General features: G+C 36.2%; 2 long non-coding RNA genes across 14 annotated transcripts; one reads left to right on the top strand and one right to left on the bottom strand.

Annotated features, from left to right (window-relative positions):
- The first annotated feature begins 7,085 nt into the window (after window positions 1–7,085).
- LOC126801757 (uncharacterized) lies at window positions 7,086–9,368 on the top strand. The gene is made up of 4 exons (XR_007672870.1): window positions 7,086–8,114; window positions 8,251–8,396; window positions 8,491–8,563; window positions 9,001–9,368. It is a non-coding gene; the product is annotated as an uncharacterized LOC126801757 (long non-coding RNA).
- Window positions 9,369–13,704: 4,336 nt separating this feature from the next.
- Window positions 13,705–17,319, bottom strand: LOC126802563 (uncharacterized). 13 transcript variants are annotated; one of them, XR_007672994.1, is made up of 4 exons: window positions 16,865–17,317; window positions 15,716–16,072; window positions 14,256–15,529; window positions 13,705–14,011 (listed from the first exon to the last, which is right to left on the bottom strand). It is a non-coding gene; the product is annotated as an uncharacterized LOC126802563 (long non-coding RNA). The 13 variants fall into 13 exon arrangements; XR_007672993.1 differs by having other exon boundaries at window positions 13,705–14,069; window positions 14,256–14,322; window positions 15,187–16,072; window positions 16,865–17,315; XR_007672987.1 differs by having other exon boundaries at window positions 14,256–14,322; window positions 15,187–16,072; window positions 16,865–17,315.
- Between the last annotated feature and the right edge of the window lie 2,312 nt (window positions 17,320–19,631).

Here is a 19,631-nt window from a genome sequence, read left to right as displayed (position 1 = left end):
TAAAAAATTTGAATTTAAAATATTACTTGTAGGGAATTAAATATAATTTATAAATAAATTTAAAATATATCTTACGCGCGTAATGAATACTGTGAATTCAAATAGAATTATAATAGAGAGAACTGATGTAGACGTATTTCTAAATTGACTAACCAAAATAATTTTTTAATTATTTTAATTTTAATTTATTTAAAATAAGACTAGCATTACTAAAGATACTCTTAGCACCGTATCATTTAGCTTTAGCTAACCGTAAGCCAAGTCAAGTTTTCCCCATCATTATATGTCAAATCGGTTAAAATACGTCATTATTCACTACAAATATATAATTAATACAAAAACTCTATCTCTTCTCTCTAGTTGTTTGTTCGGATCAGAATGACGAAATTGAAAGGCACACCTTCCCGACTTGCAGGCTCGTCGAGGGTTGCACTCGAGGTGGTACGGAAGGTGGACCTTTTGGATTGACATTGCTACTTTGTTGGGTGTCTACTCAACCCTAAAACTTAATTTTCCTGGTTTTAAACTAGGCTTATCCAATTGGCCGTAATGGGTTGGGTTGTAACCATTTCACATGGGTCCCATCAGGAATTAGTCCATTGCCGGAGGAATTACTTTCGGTTGTGGGGATACTCTGATATTCCGGTTGTGGACTGCTTCTGCTCGTGATCGTAAGAGCCACATGAGACTAGGGGCCCATGGTTTCTCGCCGTGAAATCAAAAAAAAAAATATATATATATATATATCTATCCAGTTTGATCATACTACGGATCGAAGCTGAAGGACCTTGAGACGACTATAATATTAAGTTTGCGGTCAATGAATAAGATGGGGAGAGCCCTGCATGTGGAGGAGGTAGCCCTCAGTTAGAGACATGGGTAGTGATTCATGGTTTGTCAGTGAAGCTTCACAACAAGGTTGATGGGGATCGATGAATCTCTAAGGTTTATTGATGTAGGACGAGATTTTAGACAATCTCGACAAATAATCTCTAAAATAAAGAAGCGTTATCACGTTAAAAATAATGGTTTGAATATTGGGATTGGTATTCAAATTGGCTTCTTAATGATGCAATCAATCATAAATTACTATTTTGGATATATCGAGATACTCGAGTAAAAGTTAGATTTTATATCGTGAATCAAATTAGAGCAGATTTAGGATTTATGTTTTAATTAGGATTTTAGGTTTCTTTTAGAAATAGATTTTCTAATCTTAGCATATAAGGTATCTAATATAATAGGTTTTATTCAATACCTATATACGACACATCATTGATTGAAATTGGATGAGATGGATTCAAATGATTAGTTTAATCATGTATTAAGAGAAGTTTTTCTTGTTTCTTACAAGTGTACCCGTAGTTACTAATTTATGTAATTTGTTACTAGTGGATTATAGTATTTTCATTAGGTTTTTTACGTTTGTCTAAACCATGTTTCTACTATGTACACTTCCCGTATCATTTAGTATGTAGAGCAAGTTTCACCCATTTCTTAGCAGACCAATGATCCAAGGGAGAAGTTCACCACTGCCAACCTCCACGACGTAGATTGTATAGTACCTATCTAAATTCCATTGAAGAGGATCATGCCAATGGATTTGCCCTAGGACAACCTCATCAATACAAAAAAAGAAAAAATATATATATATACATGCATCATATATATATACACAAATTTATATTCATAAAATGCATACCAAAAATCAAGTTATCTACTATCGATAACTCACTTTTGTATGAGAAATCATTGGAGTAATTTTTTATAAAGGAAAATCATTATACTTACCTAAGAACCTTTGACGATTAAGTTCATATGATTTTAAAACAAAATATATTTTCTCCAATAATTTCTCATTACCAAAAGACAATGAAATAGAATTCATGAAATGATTTACTCACCCTTTAAAGGTCACAAATATCACATATTCCCCCATTCCACTACCATGAACAAGATCATTACACAATATAACATTCATGTATATATGTATAATATTACCATTAAATACACATATATAAATGACTATATTATATCTATAACCTCCCACCTACTCCAACAATAATCACATGCATTACCTAACGTCCATAATCACAAAGGTTTTTCAAATTATTTTCCCTTTAAAATAACGATTTACTTCATACGAATCGTAGACAAACAAGCTCATGTATTTTAAAATAGAGCGCAGTTCTAGGAACCAATTGTATAAGTTGAAGTCATATGGACTACGTTTAAAACCATACATGAACATCCATCAAATATGATTTTACTCACCTTCTTGCTCTCGCAATGCCTTCAATATCACCCAAAACAAGCACTATGCTTCCGATCAATCACCTAAGTGACAATTTGAAACTTAGCAACTAACCAACACAATACTTAAGCCTACAACTCCACTCTTAGATCTAACCCAAAGATTGCCAAAGCGGTAACCTTCCTCATTGACTTACCAAGGTCCCCAGAGAACCATCACCTTAGCAGCACTACACCAATGTCCAACTCAAACCTCCACGATTCAAACCGATAATGGCTAAATTTCCGACAACAACTAACATACTCAAGAATTAACATAACACATGTAAATTATATATGTACATGCTCGTATCGACGAGCACATCACTATGGAGTAAAACATTACCCCAAACAAGACCGGATGTGCGCCACGCGCTGCCCTATGCGGGCCCCACGTGCCGACACTCCAAACTTACCCAAAATCTCTCGACTCCTACATCAAACTTGTAGATCATGAGGAGTTAAGCAACTTTCATACCTGGACCGAAGTCTAACTTGTCCGGAAAGTGGCTAGAAAATGACTGACAAGCCACTGCCACCCAATTCTTCAATGTCATTCTTGCGGCCTAAAATCCTCTTTAATGTCGTCGGAAACCCGTTTAGAGCAAGGAGGGAGGTCGAAAGGTAGGAGCTTCAAGCTCCGGTATTGCCGAAAAGGCCTACAATGATGGTCCCCAAGTCTTGCGGGCTTCGCAGCTTCGAGTATGGAAATTAACAAATCATTATGTTTCATTCCTACTAATGATCGAGCTGCATTCAAGATGTGTGGCATCCCAACCCAAACGTAATCAGAGAAATTATCCTAATTTCCATAGAGTATAGCTGCTTTATTAAGTTTAGAATTTACCATCACAAATTCAATTTGGGGGATCGACGAACTCATTTGAATAGAAGCTGACTCAACTAAAAACAAAAGCAATTGCCTCATGACTCAACCCATGAACACGTGTGACATCCTGATCGGCATGGGCTCGCCGGATTGAGATGAAAAAGTTAGTGGTGGCTCGAGGCGGTGGTACTGTTCGGTGGAGAGAGACCCCTTATGTTGGGTGACCCCCTTAAAAATGATCATCCCCCAGTTTATACAATCACATCAACGGACCAGTTTTAATATTATCTCAAATAAACAATCATGATTAAACAGGTTTTAGTTTCTATTTCTTTTATCATTTTGTAGATGATCATACGACTAGTTTATTCAAAAGTCAATCTCGATCTCATCATGATACAAACTTTATCATTAAACTTGTTAAAAAATTTCCTTTTGCAACGTAGATCTTAATATTAACAGAACCACCGGGTTCAAATATATTATCAGACAAACCTTACTCGACTCATACATAACCATTTTAATTATGAGTTCTCTAATTAATATGTATATAAATATAAAAATATACATGATATTACAAACTCACCCCTTTAGAATTTTCTTCCTCGAAATTTAAAATAAGTTAACACCCATAATCATTTATACGGATTACAAAAAAAAATAATCTTACCATCAATTGAGTACATGGTCATGTCAAACGTATAACTTCAACTTACAATAATGTAAAACTTTTGCATATCAAATTTTAATCTATTCATGTAAACCAGAGACCATATCTAATTAGTCATTTATTAAGAATCTTTCCTTTCATCTCCATCATCTGTTAGATCCAAAATCACTCTCGAATAGATTTCAAGAGCCCCAGGGCCGGTCCGTCGTTTTGTGTGGCCTTGTGCGGCTTACGTATTGAGGTATTTCTGCCATAATATATAGAAAAAATAAACAAACAAACGATAAACTAAATCTTCCAATAAAAGGGGTATTCTCATATCCTCTGTTTACAAAGTTCATCTATTAAACTCTCATAATATATTAAACTCTGTTTACAAAAGGACTGTATTAGAAATCGAGAGAGTCTTAGATGCAAAGTCATCTATTAAATTCTCATAATCAAGTTTTTCTAATGAGATGAGACTATATCAGAAGTCGAGAGGGTTATTTTTCCAGTAGATATGAGATATTTTTGAGTGCTGAAATCGCGGAAATAATAAAAACTTGATTAATGAGATGAGACTTTATTAGAAGTCGAGAGGGTTTTTTTTTTGTAGATATGAGATTTTTTTAGTGTTGAAATCGCATAAATAAGGGATGAAAGACAAAAAAAGTTCAAGGGTTTATAAGATGATTCGAATTCTAGTGACATGGTTTGGACAATGCACGATTTAGCCAACTGAACTATCAATTGACTTAGTAATAATTAATAAATCACTCTTTTTTATTATAAATAAGCTTAAATAATTTTTTTTCAGGCCTCAACAGTTTGAGGCCCTGTGCTGTTCCACAATTACAACACCCCACGGGCCGCCCCTGAAGAGCCCACACATGCGCGGTAATACCCAACAGTCAGCCGTAATCCCCCACATCAAGCGGTAATACCGGGCACTCTGGCCGTAATCATAATCCCTCGCATAAAGCGGTAATAGGGTAATCGTGCCACCTGCATCATTCTCTTATATATGGTTCCATATAAGGTTCATTACACAACAATTATATACATATAATCTCTTCAAGATGGCACATTGATGTCAGTTGTGTATACAAGTGCTATGACAATCACAATGAAATTTCAAATCTTAAAGTGAAGACTGCTCTTAACAAGTATGGCTACAAATTTGAATACACAACCTTGTTGACAATGGCATTTTAATTTTCAAAGTTATACAAAAGATGACCAAGCTCTCACACAAACTAGCTTAATTAAGCTATGTATACTTGATCACTAATTTTCTTGAGATTATATTATTAATCCAAAGTCTCACTTGTCTGTTTTAATCATAATTAAGAATAAATTAATCATGTATAACTTATGCAAACATATGCTAATTGGCATCTCTTCTGCAGGGCAAAATAAAGCAGACAAACCATAACCAAAAGATATAATAGCTAATTACCAGCATGAATCAATATATCTTACAAGTTATATGGTTGCACTTCCTTTATTCATTGTTCTTCCCACCTGTAAGAGAACCAGTCACTTCAGATCCAAAGAACCAAAGCTTCTTTTCTTTCATCTACGTCAATAAGTAAAAATGGTTAGCAAAGATTAGGAGCACAACAGCACAATAATAACTAGAAGGTGCCTGCTAGAAGTGCCCTTACCAATTGCAACTTTTCTACCCAGTACCGATTCTATTCGACTTTCTCAGTGTGAGTGATAACAGAGTCAGGATAGAATAGGATAGATCTACTTTATTGCCCAAATTGAAGTACTTAGAACACAATCAAAATAATCAAAATGGCTCACTGAGCCTATAATCATGTTGTAGTTGCTTAACATGTATAGAGGTATATCTGCCTTGTAATTAGCATTAAAGAAAACATATATAGAAGCATTGTACGTCAAACCATATAGATACAATTAAGTTCATACATCTCATACATGTATGCCACGAAATCAAACATCTCTAGTATTAAAACAAATAAATTACAAAAGAAATTCTCACAAATTACTATCAATATATTTTCAGCATGTTATGGTCATAACCAGCTCAGAATTTATGTAATAGTTCAGTATCTGAGACTTCCCAGCAGTTCCAAGCATACAAGCATACATTCTTCCCTCACATATCCCAAATGAATGAGTGTGATATCGAGCAAAAGATAGAAGTCATAGAACATACAACACCAAGCAATGAAATTGCCTTGGGACACCCACTTAATAGAACTAATTAAGATTTTAGGGTACTACCCAAAATAACCAAAATCTCAAAATCAAGGTCATAGTTGAATAGGACCGTGCTCATGATCGGAGCATAACAAAATCAGTAAAGAACATTAACAATCAGAAGTAATCACAAGATAGAACTATGTTCAGGCAGAAATTGCACAACAAGGGTGCTTAAATGATCTCCGATGATTAATATTTCAATTATTATCATGACATGAACTAAATGATCATATCATATCATGACAAAAGTAGCATAGAAAACTAATTTCAATTTTTTTTATAAGTGGGATGGCTTTAAAGTCTGTACGAACAATGTACAAACAAGATAACTTTGCGCTCCTTTAAGTGGAGAATACTGCGAAATTCAATTATAGATACCATACTACAACAGACTCTAGTTGAAGAGGATGAAAAAGAGTCAATATACAACTCTTACATAATTGGTAAGAACTAAGCACATTTTTATACCAACATATAAAGATAATGCACTGTTGCCAAACTCGTCTAAGTCTTTTACCAAGCAGTTAATAAAAGCCTTCTCAATAATCATTAGAAACGGAAGAACAAGCACAAGAAAACAAGGCCCTGATATCTACTGTGTCTGCCACTTTAAGCAAAATAGTTCAACAAATACTTGCAAGTGGGCGTTGTCTGTAATGTACCGCGGTGCCGGCTACACAGTTCTTTTGTCCCATTAGGTGCCAAGCTACGATTAGCGCAGGCTGCTGAGGTCCAATTTCTGTATCTCCACATGGGCGCCAGTTCGGCAAAAAGTCACGACTGTCATTTTTCTAGCGCGGCTCGACGAAGCCGACCGAGGGACTCACAGCCCCGAAAGTCGGATTGACAGATCTAGATCATTGACCGGGGGAACAGGGCCGCATCTCCCCTCATCGTCGAAGAGGAGCCACCACCACCGTCGAAGATTTTTCGATGCTTACATTGATAAGCTCTGTTGACCCTCCGATCATCAAAGACGTCAATTTGTGAATCGTTTTACCATGTCTTCATAAGCATTCGGCGGTCTCATTCATATTGCGGTATTCAGGTAATGAGCAACTGTTGTCAATTATTTGGCACTTAATGTAGATCTGTTCAGAAATTGTTTTGTTTAAGAACAATGGTTTCAGACACAGAGTGATTTCGATGAGGTGCAGGGGATGGCGGGGAATAACGAATCGATGGCAGTCTTTTTACTGTTAAATTGGATATTATTCTATAGATTGTTTTAAATTGATTGGGGGCTTGTAGTATAGATTGTTAGATGGTTTATCAAGAATTGGAATGAATTTGGTTATAATGCAGTCTTTTTAATATCAATTTTAAATTCGTGTTCTTGTCGAGATTGCTGATCGAATTCGTGGATGGAGGAGTTCAGAGGAGGCGGAGGATTTGATGGGGTTTGGAAAATCAAGTAGTTGCAATGACCATGGCTTTGTTGCCGGACCAGGGCGGCGATTTTGGCAAGAAGCGACACCATGGCGTCCTTGATCATCCTCTCTCTCCTCGCCATCGCCTCCGCCAAGGTCTTCTTTGAAGAGAAATGTATGTATTCTCTTTTGTTAGTTTCATGTTCATTTTTTCTTTACAAAATTAGCAAAATCACTAATTGACTGCTACTACCCTTTTTTCTGTTCTTGCAAATGCATATACCTCTGTTGTGATCGGATCCAAACCTTGTGACCAACTAATTCTTTATCAGGAAAAAAAAAGAGTAAGTTTTTTTATTTTCGTATAGCTCAAGTTGTGAATTCTATGCATCGGTACTGTAGGGGATACTAGGCTGCTTGATCGGTGAAAGTTATGTGTGGTTTACTTGGGTTTTTTTATATAGACTTTCTGGAGCTTGTGAATATGGTTTTTCATGTGTCATACATTTTCTCACACTTTGATTTGGATGTTGGAACGGTTCAATGCTTGAGGACTATTTGTAGTGATGCTAGTTTACTTAAATGGAACTGGAGCTTCAGAAAGTCAGCAAATGCATAATGTCAATTGTTTAGTGTTCTTCCCTTTGATGCTTGAGAACATAGTCAAAGCTATTAAGACTGGTCTTTGATTTAAACTAGTTTTCTAGGCAGATGGCCGAGCTGATTGGAGATGCAGGTAATACAGTATGATTTACCTGTCATTAGTGATCTTTAAGAATGTTTTACAATTGTATACTTGAAAACTTTACATTCTCAATGTATGTTGACCTAAACAACTAAGCAAGACACTTTTTTCTTTTGTTATTCTGCAGGGAGCTTCAAGACTGTCATTATATGTTTGTGGACCTTATGGGCATGGAAAACAATTGCGAGAATGAGCTAACATATCTATCAAGTTGTCCTCTACAATATTGAATCATCAAATTGCTATACTCATGCTCGTAAAACAACTCTATAGGTAACAATACTTTAATCTGATGCTGCATATGTCGACTCCCTTATCATGGGGCACTGTTTAACCAAATTCTAGCATGTTTATTGGTTGCCTTCAGATCATGGACCATTCTAAAAGGACAAAACTATCATTGGTAGATTTCTTCTCCTCACCTGTAAACATCTATATAGGTATCGGTCTTTGCTTTGTTAAATATGCCACATATATGAGTGTTAAAGGTTTTGTTTGGCTTTGTTTGATTGTTGCACACGGTCTTGTTTAATCCCATTAACTTTGAATAACCAACTTCCGTAAGTTATATGTATTGATTGTTGGTGCGACTTAGTAGAAGCATGTGCACCAGGGGTCAGGGCAGTAAAAGTTTGGTTTGAATTCCATCATTCATAGTTTAACTTGGTTCGGTTTTTTCTTTGCTTCATAAAGCTGGCCACATATGCATCTGTGGTGAATCCAAAGCTTTCCATGGTGTTGTTGACTGTCCAGTTCTTACCTTGTTTTTCTTCCAACTTTAACAACTTGATTTGAACACAAAGGAGTTGGACATAGATATATCTTTAGAACGAGATAACAATAAGGAGCTTGACAAATTCTCCAAATTGATTGTTAGGTAAAAATATGTGATATCCTAACCGGGGGAGCATTGGTTCAGACTCAGAGATATATACAGACACTCAACCTCGTCAACATAAAAGATCAGAGTTCTCATTCTTATTGGCAGCAGATGATCATATCCTTCAGCTTGGTTCAACTGCCCTGTAACACAATGACTAAAATCTTAAAGCAGTAGCTAGTATCCTATCCCAGATTCCTAGTCATTCACTTTTGCTGTAAGCTTTTGTTCTTGCTCTTGTATATTGAACACTCGTATCAATCACTAAGTTTCACAAGCTTTTGTTCTTCTAATACTATGCTGTGAACTCTTCCCTTGTGTCACTTTTGAATGCTTCTTCTAAAACTATGAATTCAATTACTACTTATTAATGTGATTCAATGTCAATTTCTATACAAATGATTAAGGTAAAAAAATGTAGCATCACTATTAATTATGCATATAGTAAAAAAATACAGAATTTCGGGCTTATTTGACTGTCTGTTTGTTAAGTCAACTTCAAATCTCGTTCATTTTGTCCATTTCTTTTACTCATGAAAATCTACCACTAACGAACACAAAAGCTACTACCAACATCTTATAAAGCTAATGCGAAGGAGTATCAAAGCTACTACCACTCAAGCACAAAACTACTACTATGGAATTATAAAACCACTACCGTCGAATTATAAAGTTACTACCAACGAACACAAAAGCTACTACTTCCAGCGTGTTATAAAGCTATTGCGAAGGAGTATCAAAGCTACTACCACTCAGTCACAAAGCTATTACCATGGAGTTATAAAGTTACTACTGTCGAATTTTAAAGCTACTACAAGCGAACACAAAAGCTACTACTACTACTACTACACTTGATTTACACGTGTAACATCATGAAGCGACTATATGCCAGAAATGCTTCGTGCTCAATCGACACCATAAGATGTGATCCTTATTATTATGCATATGGTATAAAAATTATTGAATTTCGGACTTGTTTGACTGTCGGTTTGTCCGGTCAATCTAAAACGCTAATAATATGTCCTATGGGTAGACCTATCACCGGGGGCTGATGGCCGAATGGGACTTATATGTTCGCAACCACGTAATATTATCAGATGAGAGTGTGCGGTCAAATCTAAAAAAAGAATTTCGTAAGGCTATGGTTAAAGGATTTCCGTTTAGTAAAAACGCGTGTTTTTGTGTTGTCTAATGAAATTAACGGTCAAATGAGGTCTAAAATGAACAAATATTTGTCACGGTACACTAATAAATATACTAATCACATCGGCCGGTGTCGATCGAGCATATTTATTACTTAAGTTGTTGATCACCGAAGTGGCTACTAATATAGTATATCTTTTTTATTACACTTGATTCACACTTGTAACATAATGAAGCGATTATATGATAGAAATGCCTCGTGCTCAATCGACACCACACGATGTGATCATGACGTATAATTATGCATATGGTAAAAAAATTATCGAATTTTGGGCTTGTTTGACCATCAGTTTGTCCGGTCAACCTAAAACATTAATAATATGCCCTATGGGTAGACCAATCACCGGGGGCAATGGCCGAATGAGGTTTATATGTTCGCAATCATGTAATATTACCGAACGAGGGTGTGCGGTCGAATAAAAAAAACAATTTCAGAAGGCTCCGGTCAAAATGGTTTCCATTTAGTAAAAACGCGTGTTTTTGTGTTGTCTAATGAAATTAATGGTCAAATGAGGTCTAAAATGAACAAAAATTTGTCACGGTACACTAATAAATATACTAATCACATCGGCCGGTTTCGATCGACCATATTTATTACTTAAGTTGTTGATCACTGAAGTGGCTACTAATATAGTATATCTTTTTTATTACACTTGATTCACACTTGTAACATAATGAAGTGATTATATGATGGAAATGCTTCGTGCTCAATCGACACCACACGATGTGATCCTTACATATAATTATGCATATAGTAAAAACATTATCGAATTTCGGGCTTATTTGACTGTCAGTTTGTCCGGTCAACCTAAAACATTAATAATATGCCATATGGATAGACCTATCACCGAGGGCCGATGGCCAATGGGACTTATATGTTCGCAATCACGTAATATTGTCGGACGAGGGTGTGCGGTCAAATCTAAAAAAAGAATTTCGTAAGGCTCTGATTAAAAGATTGTCGTTTAGTAAAAACACGTGTTTTTGTGTTGTCTAATGAAATTAACGGTCAAATGAGGTCTAAAATCAACGAAATTTTGACACGGTATACTAATAAATATACTAATTACATCGGCCGGTGTTGATCGACCATATTTATTGTTTAAGTTGTTGTTCACCGAAGTGGTTACTAATATAGTATAACTTTTTAATTACACTTGATTCACACTTGTAGCATTATGAAGCGATTATATGATGGATACGCCTCGTACTCAATCGACATTACACAATGTGATCCTTACATATAATTATGCATATGGTAAAAAAATTATCGAATTTCGGGCTTGTTTGACCGTCGGTTTGTCCGGTCAACTTCAAACGCTAATATTATACCCTATGGGTAGACCTATCACCGTGGGTCGATGGCCGAATGAGGTTTATATTTTCACAACCATGTAATATTACCGAACGAGTGTGTGCGGTCCAATCCAAAATAAGAATTTTGGAAGGCTCTAGTCAAATAGTTTCCGGTTAGTAAAAACGCGTGTTTTTGTGTTGACTAGAGAAATTAACGGTCAAACGAGGTCTAAAATTGACAAAATTTTGGCAGCGTACCCTAATAAATATGCTTATCACATCGGCCGGTGTCGATCGACCATATTCATTAATTAAGTTGTGGATCACCGAAGTGGCCACTAATTAATATAGTAAAACTTTTATACTACACATGTAACATCATGAAGTGACTATATGATGGACACGCCTCGTTTGTAATCGACACCACACGATGTGATCCTTACATATAATTATGCATATTGTAAAAAAATTATTGAATTTCGGACTTGTTTGACCGTCGGTTTGTTCGGTCAATCTAAAACGCTAATAATATGCCCTATGGGTAGACTTATCACTGGAGACCGATGGCCGAATGAGTTTTGTATGTTCGCAACCAAGTAATATTATCTAATGAGAGTGTGCGTTCGAATCTATAAAAAGAATTTCGTAAGGCTCCGGTTAAAGGATTTCAGTTTAATAAAAACGCGCGTTTTTGTGTTGTCTAATGAAATTAACGGTCAAATGATGTCTAAAATCAACAGAATATTGACAGAACACACTAATAAATATGTTAATCACATCGGCCGGTGTCGATCAACTATATTTATTACTTAAGTTGTTGATCACCAAAGTGGCTACTAATATAGTATACCTTTTTTATTACACTTAGATCCACACTTGTAACATTATGAAGCGATTATATGATGGAAATGCCTCGTGCTCAATCGACACCACACGATGTGATCCTTACATATAATTATGCATATGGTAAAAAAATTATCGAATTTCGGGCTTGTTTGACCATCGGTTTGTCCGGTCAATCTGAAACGCTAATAATATGCTCTATGGGTAGACCTATCACCGGAGGCCGATGGCCGAATGGGGTTTATATGTTCAACCAGGTAGTATTACCGAACGAGGGTGTGTGGTCGAATCCCAAAAAATAATTTCGGAAGACTCCAGTCAAATGGTTTCCGTTTAGTAAAAACGCGTGTTTTTGTGTTGACTCGAAAAATTAGCGGTCAAACGAGGTCTAAAATGGACGAAATTTTGGCTGCGTACCCTAATAAATATGCTTATCATATCGGCCGGTGTCGATCGACGATATTCATTACTTAAGTTGTGGATCACCGAAGTGGCCACTAATTAATATAGTATAACTTTTATACTACACTTGTAACATCATGAATCGACTATATGATGGAAACGTTTCGTGCTCAATCGACACCACGTTATGTGATCTTTACATATAATTATGCATATGGTAAAAAAATTATTGAATTTCAGATTTAATAAATACGCCAGACGCATCGTATGGTGCCGGTCGACAATATCTAATCTTTGGGATCGCGAGGCCCAAGGTGTGACATAATGTTTAGTAACCTAGACAACTTGCTTAGTAGGAAAATTGGGGGACCTTGAAATACTTTTTAATTACGGGATATAGGTCGACGATCGGGGCCAGCCGATATCTTCCTTGATATTACGTGGGCGTCGTGTAAAAATTTGGTCACAATCGGGTCTCCTTCGGCCGTTGGACTCTTTGCTCAACGCTAAACCACCCTAAACCCCCCTAAGGATATAAACATGATATAACTGTTGAGCGATGCATGAGACGGTCCAACGGCATCCAAATCCTATAAAATTTTGTCAGGTGTATTTAATAAATACGCTGGATGCATCGTATGGTGCCGATCGACCGTATCCGACCGTCGGGATCGCTAGGCCTAAGGTGTGATATAATGTTTATTAACCTTTGATTCCAACTTTGATTCCCATTTTCGTTTATGTTTCATCTTTTTTAGATTATTCTATACATAAGTGACTAAAGTGAGTACTTCACGGTCTTCACCTTGATAATATTTCCTTTTATTTGTTAGGATAATTACTCTCAATGAAAGATCTAGACATGTTAATTACTCTTGCTCATGATCCCATTCACATTCAAACATCAGTCACGTACATATCAAATGTCACATGTTGCACACGATAATCAGAAGCTACTAAGCTCACAAAATTGGAGGTTAGATACCTGAATTTCATACAGAATGGTCACATGAACTGTCAATAACACGAGTGTTAACAAAACTTCCTCTAAGAAACCCGTCTTTTGGAATAGACCATATAATTTGAAGCTTTATTGCAAACCATAGCTTCCTGAGTGCTTCATCAAAATCAGAAAATTCATACTTCCATTGAAGTTTGGCATCCAATGAGTCAGAGAATTTTGCCAGTGTATTCGTACTTCATAGTAACATAATTAGCACGACTATCTGATCCAACCATCTCTCATGCTCATATGAAACGCTAGCTGAGAGTGAACCACGCATAATCACCATCAGCAATTTGAGTAAACCAATAAGACCATGCTACGAAGATGATGTTGCATTAGATACGACTCATATGACCAAGATATACTGATTGTAAGAAAAAAAAGGCATTTACTATTTAAATCATTAAATCGTTTCTATTGCAGGAGATGAATACAAGATTTTGCTGAAAAGGAAGAGACAAGTATGAGAATTTTCAAAGTGCAAGTATTCAATATCATCTACCTACATACTTGAAGTCATTCATCCATGCTGGAATCAGTAGACCACTCCACCTTCCACCTTGGGAGCCCTAACAGATAAACATAGCAGAACTTTATTAAAAAAAAAGTATATACTAAGTACTGACACAAATGCATGTATCTCAATCAAATGAATTATTTCAGTAATATGGATCAGGAACATAGGTTAATTGGGAAAGGTATTCCCCTCCCTCCACATAAGAATATAATAAAAATAGTCACAGGAACATGGCAACAGATGCCACCCGATATCGATCACATCAGATACAAAATAAAGAGAGTGGTAGCAAACCTGCAAAAGGTGTTCATTCCACTAAAAGAAAACACATACCAAAGACCATATGATGGTTGAATGTTCCTCTTGCAAAGTAGAACCATGTTATGAAACAAGGAGACGGAAGCTTACCACACTGACTAATATCAATGTAACAAGACTTATAACAACACTACGTAAGGGAAGGCCACACATGCATTGAATTTCAGTTACAGCATAGGATTGTAAGAATGCCAAGTTGAAAACCAGAGTGTCTTTTAAAGAAAATGTTCTAAAGTTAATCAGTTTAAGTGAATGAATGTAGTTCAACTTAGTTTTCCAGATATCATAATCAACAAAAACTTATAGTGGCATACATTCCAAAAGAATATGTCGGAACTCAAATTTGAATGCATATGATGAAATTTACTATAAATCTCAAGCGACAAGAAAACACACATGCAAATGGAACATATATAAAAGTTGCTGCAAAACTACTATACATATCCTACCGGCTAACTTATATATGATAGTTCTGATACCAAATAGATACATTAACTCATAATAATGTAGATCCTAATAAATAGACTCTGCAATTATTCTACATTTACATGCAGTCTCAAGGACATTTCTATAGCAAAGCAAATTCTAGTTGGCATACCATTTTTGGATTTTCATAAGCAATCCTCTCACAAACTGTACAAATAGCTCTTATTTTCTCCTCGCCTTCAGGTTCCTCATGCTTTGTTGCACCACCACACCACACCAATGACAGAATTTAATTTTACGAGTATTGCCCTTCACAGTCACAAAAACCGAATTTGTGAAGAATAGAAGCAGCTAATAAATCAAATAATCCCTGATGTGTGTTACTGCCTATGAGTATGTTAGGTGTTTCTAGAGTGTTGTAAACTTTTACAACCAACGAATTGCTTGCTACAGTTCAATTTAAAGTTTCGTGATGGTGTATTAGTGGCCAAATCAGCCACATCCTCCCCCTTTACCTGTCAACATTGGAAAATAAACAAAGCCTCAATCAATTCATTGAAGACCACCCTACACCTTCAGTTATCATATATATCACTCTCAGAGATATGAATTCGTAGACTCTAAAAAGCCCGGAAATCTCCAATTGATGTAAATAAAAATAGGTTCATAACCAAACTTGCTAGCATATAGAGAAGACTTACTGAACCACTTGATGATGATGATGATGGCCATAAACCCCGAAATCAGAATTGAACTAAAATCTAGAGGCTTTGAGATTCAATTAAACTCGTGGCAGTGATGGTCCTGCATAAATCTGTTGTTTCTCTACACAACCATCAGATTAGACAATATCTACCAACCTAGAGGAGAATCAATATATCCAACAGATCCAACAGAAACACCTACGTTGTGCCGATCTACAAGCCTGACTCGAAGCACAGAGAAAGACAACGGCAGGTTATGGCGCCACACCAGATAACAGAGTGGGAACATTTGTACATGATTATGGCTTGGCCTTTTGGGATTGCCATGCTACTCAGACAAATGTCACAATTGTTCTGCACCAAGACAGGTTAGATAAGTTGAATCAATATTTGTACATGAGGATCATACATATTCATAGTTTCCTCTCCAGAATCACACCAAAGGAAAATGCTTTATCAACCAAAGATTCGCTAAATTCAACTAGAAAAAAGAAAAAGGATAAGCTTATGTGCATTAGTACACTACAAAACAATCATAGCAGGTCAAACAAAAAATTCTAAAACACATCAGAAACATATATTGAGCAACATGGCAAGGCATTGTCAAGCAAGGAACTCCACTGATTCGATTAGAGAAAAGGGATTCTATAGAGTAGATGAAAGTGTACCACTACAACAGGTCACAACTTTGAATCAAAATCACAAAATTCATAGTGAATACATTGTAGATACATTTTAGTAAATTGTATACTTATGTACTTTGTAGTAAATTGTATACTTATCATGGTAAAAAGGGCAATCAAATTGTGGATACATTGTAGTAAATAGTATACTTATGTACTTTTAAGTTTTAACTATAAGATTATGCACACACCCAGACTACAGAAATTAAGAATTACACTTGAGTTTCACCATATATGTCAAATTATCAAAAATGGCGTCTTTCTCAATTGAAAGGGGATAAACATATTTATATAGAAGAAGTCCTAGTTACATGATTCATAATTTATTTCCCATAAGAAATTAAGATATGAAACCTAACACCCCCATAAACCCTTAGTCTATAAACTTGACAATTTTCTTGATCGATTATATATATCAATATATGCACAACAATATTAAGATCGAAGAACACAACTTACTTACTTGATCAGATGCAGACTGAGAAGACATGGTGTTTAGAGTGATCAAACAAGTCTTTACGCACCGGAGACCCGACGGCTGTACCCACGATAACCCTCAAACCCTTCCCTCCTTTTCCTCCCACAACCGCCAATGTCATCCTTATGACCTTGTTTGCTTGATTCAACTACCCCATACCCCATACCTCGTCGTCTCCGTCTCTGGACAATTTGCCTCCGATTCGGGTCCACGTGGAAGGCGGTGGTCGTAGCAATCACGGAGGGAATAGAGTGCAGGATCAGAAGGTTGGGATTGAAGAGTAGTTTGCTTAGATGACTATGGGGCTGGTTGGGCAGCAGAAGCAAGACATCTGCTTCCCCTTAATTCCCCTCTTTTGCTATTTTCACAGGTTTTCGCTATTTCAAATTTTGGGCTGTGAATCTTCCCCTACACACCTTCACACACATTTACCCTCGATGTAATAGACCTCAATCGGCTTGATCGAGCCGCGCCGGAAAATTCATAGCCAAAATACTTTTGCCGAACCACATGAAGAACCAAATGTCGACCTCATCCGTCAGCGCCAATCGCAGCTTGCCACATAATGAGACAAAAGAGCTGTTTAGCTGGCGCCGCGGTGCATTCCAGACGTTCCCAGACCATTAAATTATGAATTCAGAAAGTAATCCCCCCCTTTTTTTTTTCTTTTGAGCTCAAATAGAATTTACAAAATCTCTCTAGTAATAACATGATTTGCACAAGTACTTCAGAAATTTACACAGACTTTAATTTAATACACAGAGCAAGGAGATTTAACAACATATTCAATTTTGAACAATGTCACTTAGGCATATAAATTAAGCCCAGGGTTGATGAACATACCCAAACTTAGCCCAAAAAAATTGGGCCGTGGGCTAATTCGGCCCAAATTGATGGACGGACTTAATTCGGCCCATTTTGGAATGGGTAGGATATTGGTAACATTTTTCAAGCTTTGGGCCGACTCAAAGCCCTGTTAATATAATATATTATAGGGCTGACCCGTAGCCCGGTCCATTCTCACCCCATGTTAATAATAAATTGTTTTTCTCTTTTAGATTTAAAATATTAAATATTAAGAATTAATTGTCTGTTTGTTCAATTGGCAAATATGTTATTCTTATAAAAAGAGGTTTATGGGCTCAACTCTTATCTCTATCAAATTTTGTTCAAATGAACATTAAAATATTTTATTATTCCAAAATCACGAACCAAATGTAGGCCGGGCCATGGACGGACTTTTTAAGTCCAAACTTTATCCGTCCAAAAGGCGGACTCGGTTTCACATATTGTGATAGGGCTCACCCTGCCCTGCCCATTTTACACCTAAGGCAGAAAAATTCATGGGCCGGGTAGTATGTGGGTCTTCATATCTTAGGGTCGTGTCAGCCCAGCCCTGCACAGCCCATTTTAAAGGCCTAATGTCACTAGAGGAAGCATAATGTGCTAAACATAAAACCCTTAGCATCGGTTAAGTTTCACAGTTTCATTGATCATCAATAGGTTCAAACTTGAATCGCTGACCGGAGTAGCTTAAGCAACAGATTTGTACAGTATACTCATGATCTAGTAGCAGGAAAAAAATTAATTAAGTCTAAATGATATATAAGCACAAAATTAAAATCTCTATACCAGACAATGATGAGATACCCATACACTAACACAAGCTATGGAAAAATAATAATACCATGCAGCAAAGAAGGCTAGACAATTTGTCAATTACTGTACCACTACACACAACATCAAATCTCAACAATAAAGTTATACATAATCAGGTGGAAAATCCCATAAGGAAATCATTTACTTAATGAAAATACCAGAGTTAGTGATCAACCTGGAGTAAAAGAACCTTAAGTTGCTTTGGACCTCTGTTTAATTATAAATTATTTCAAAAGATAGTTCATATATACTGCATATTAGTTGATATTGATAAAAATGGATTGTTAAACAGCGACAAGCGTGGCTCATGAATCAACTGTACCGATAATGTCTCAATTTAACCACCTCATAAGTGTTGGGTTTTAATCAAAAAAAGTCTATGTACAATTGTGTATTATTCACTCACTTAATTATAAGCTTTATTTTATTTGTCACTTCTTAGATGTGAGATCTCTCATCTCCAACACGTCTCGTCACATGCAACTTAATTTTTAGGTCTACACGTGACAAATTAACATCTCACACACTGTGACGAAATAATCCAAAGTCAAGTAATCAACGACACTTGGTGACAAGTCAATCAGAAATCATTCGATGACATGATAATGAAACCCAATTCGGACTCATAACAAAGTGACACCCGACTCGGACCCATAACAGATTAGAGACGCGACTGGAGAGAGACTCGCTCTGATACCATGTGAATACCAAGAAAATAATTAAAATGACACCCAAATCTGTGTATACCAAGAAAATAATCAAAATACTCACCTCACTTAGTCCACAGTAATACTGTATATATAGAGACGAACTCAAAGAGAGTCAGATCTATTTCTAAGCCATGAAACAAGGATCGAATAAATCATAGACAACTGACATATTTATATAAGACAAGATATAAAAACATTCTATATCAGAGATGGTTCTAACATAATAAGCTTTGTAGAGCCATGATTATCTCACTAATTGAAAATCAAATGTTTGCAGAAGTCAAACCTTACCAAACATGAGTTCCTAACCAGACTAGGAAAACAATGTGGAGTGACAAATATCATCAGGGATAATTCCTCATTCTTATTCAAGGTAATAGAAC

This window comes from Argentina anserina, chromosome 7, assembly GCF_933775445.1.
Source record: "Argentina anserina chromosome 7, drPotAnse1.1, whole genome shotgun sequence".
NCBI classification, from domain to species: Eukaryota; Viridiplantae; Streptophyta; class Magnoliopsida; order Rosales; family Rosaceae; genus Argentina; species Argentina anserina.
The sequence above is the reverse complement of the archived record's forward strand: the minus strand, read 5'-3'. Positions and strand labels throughout refer to the sequence as shown.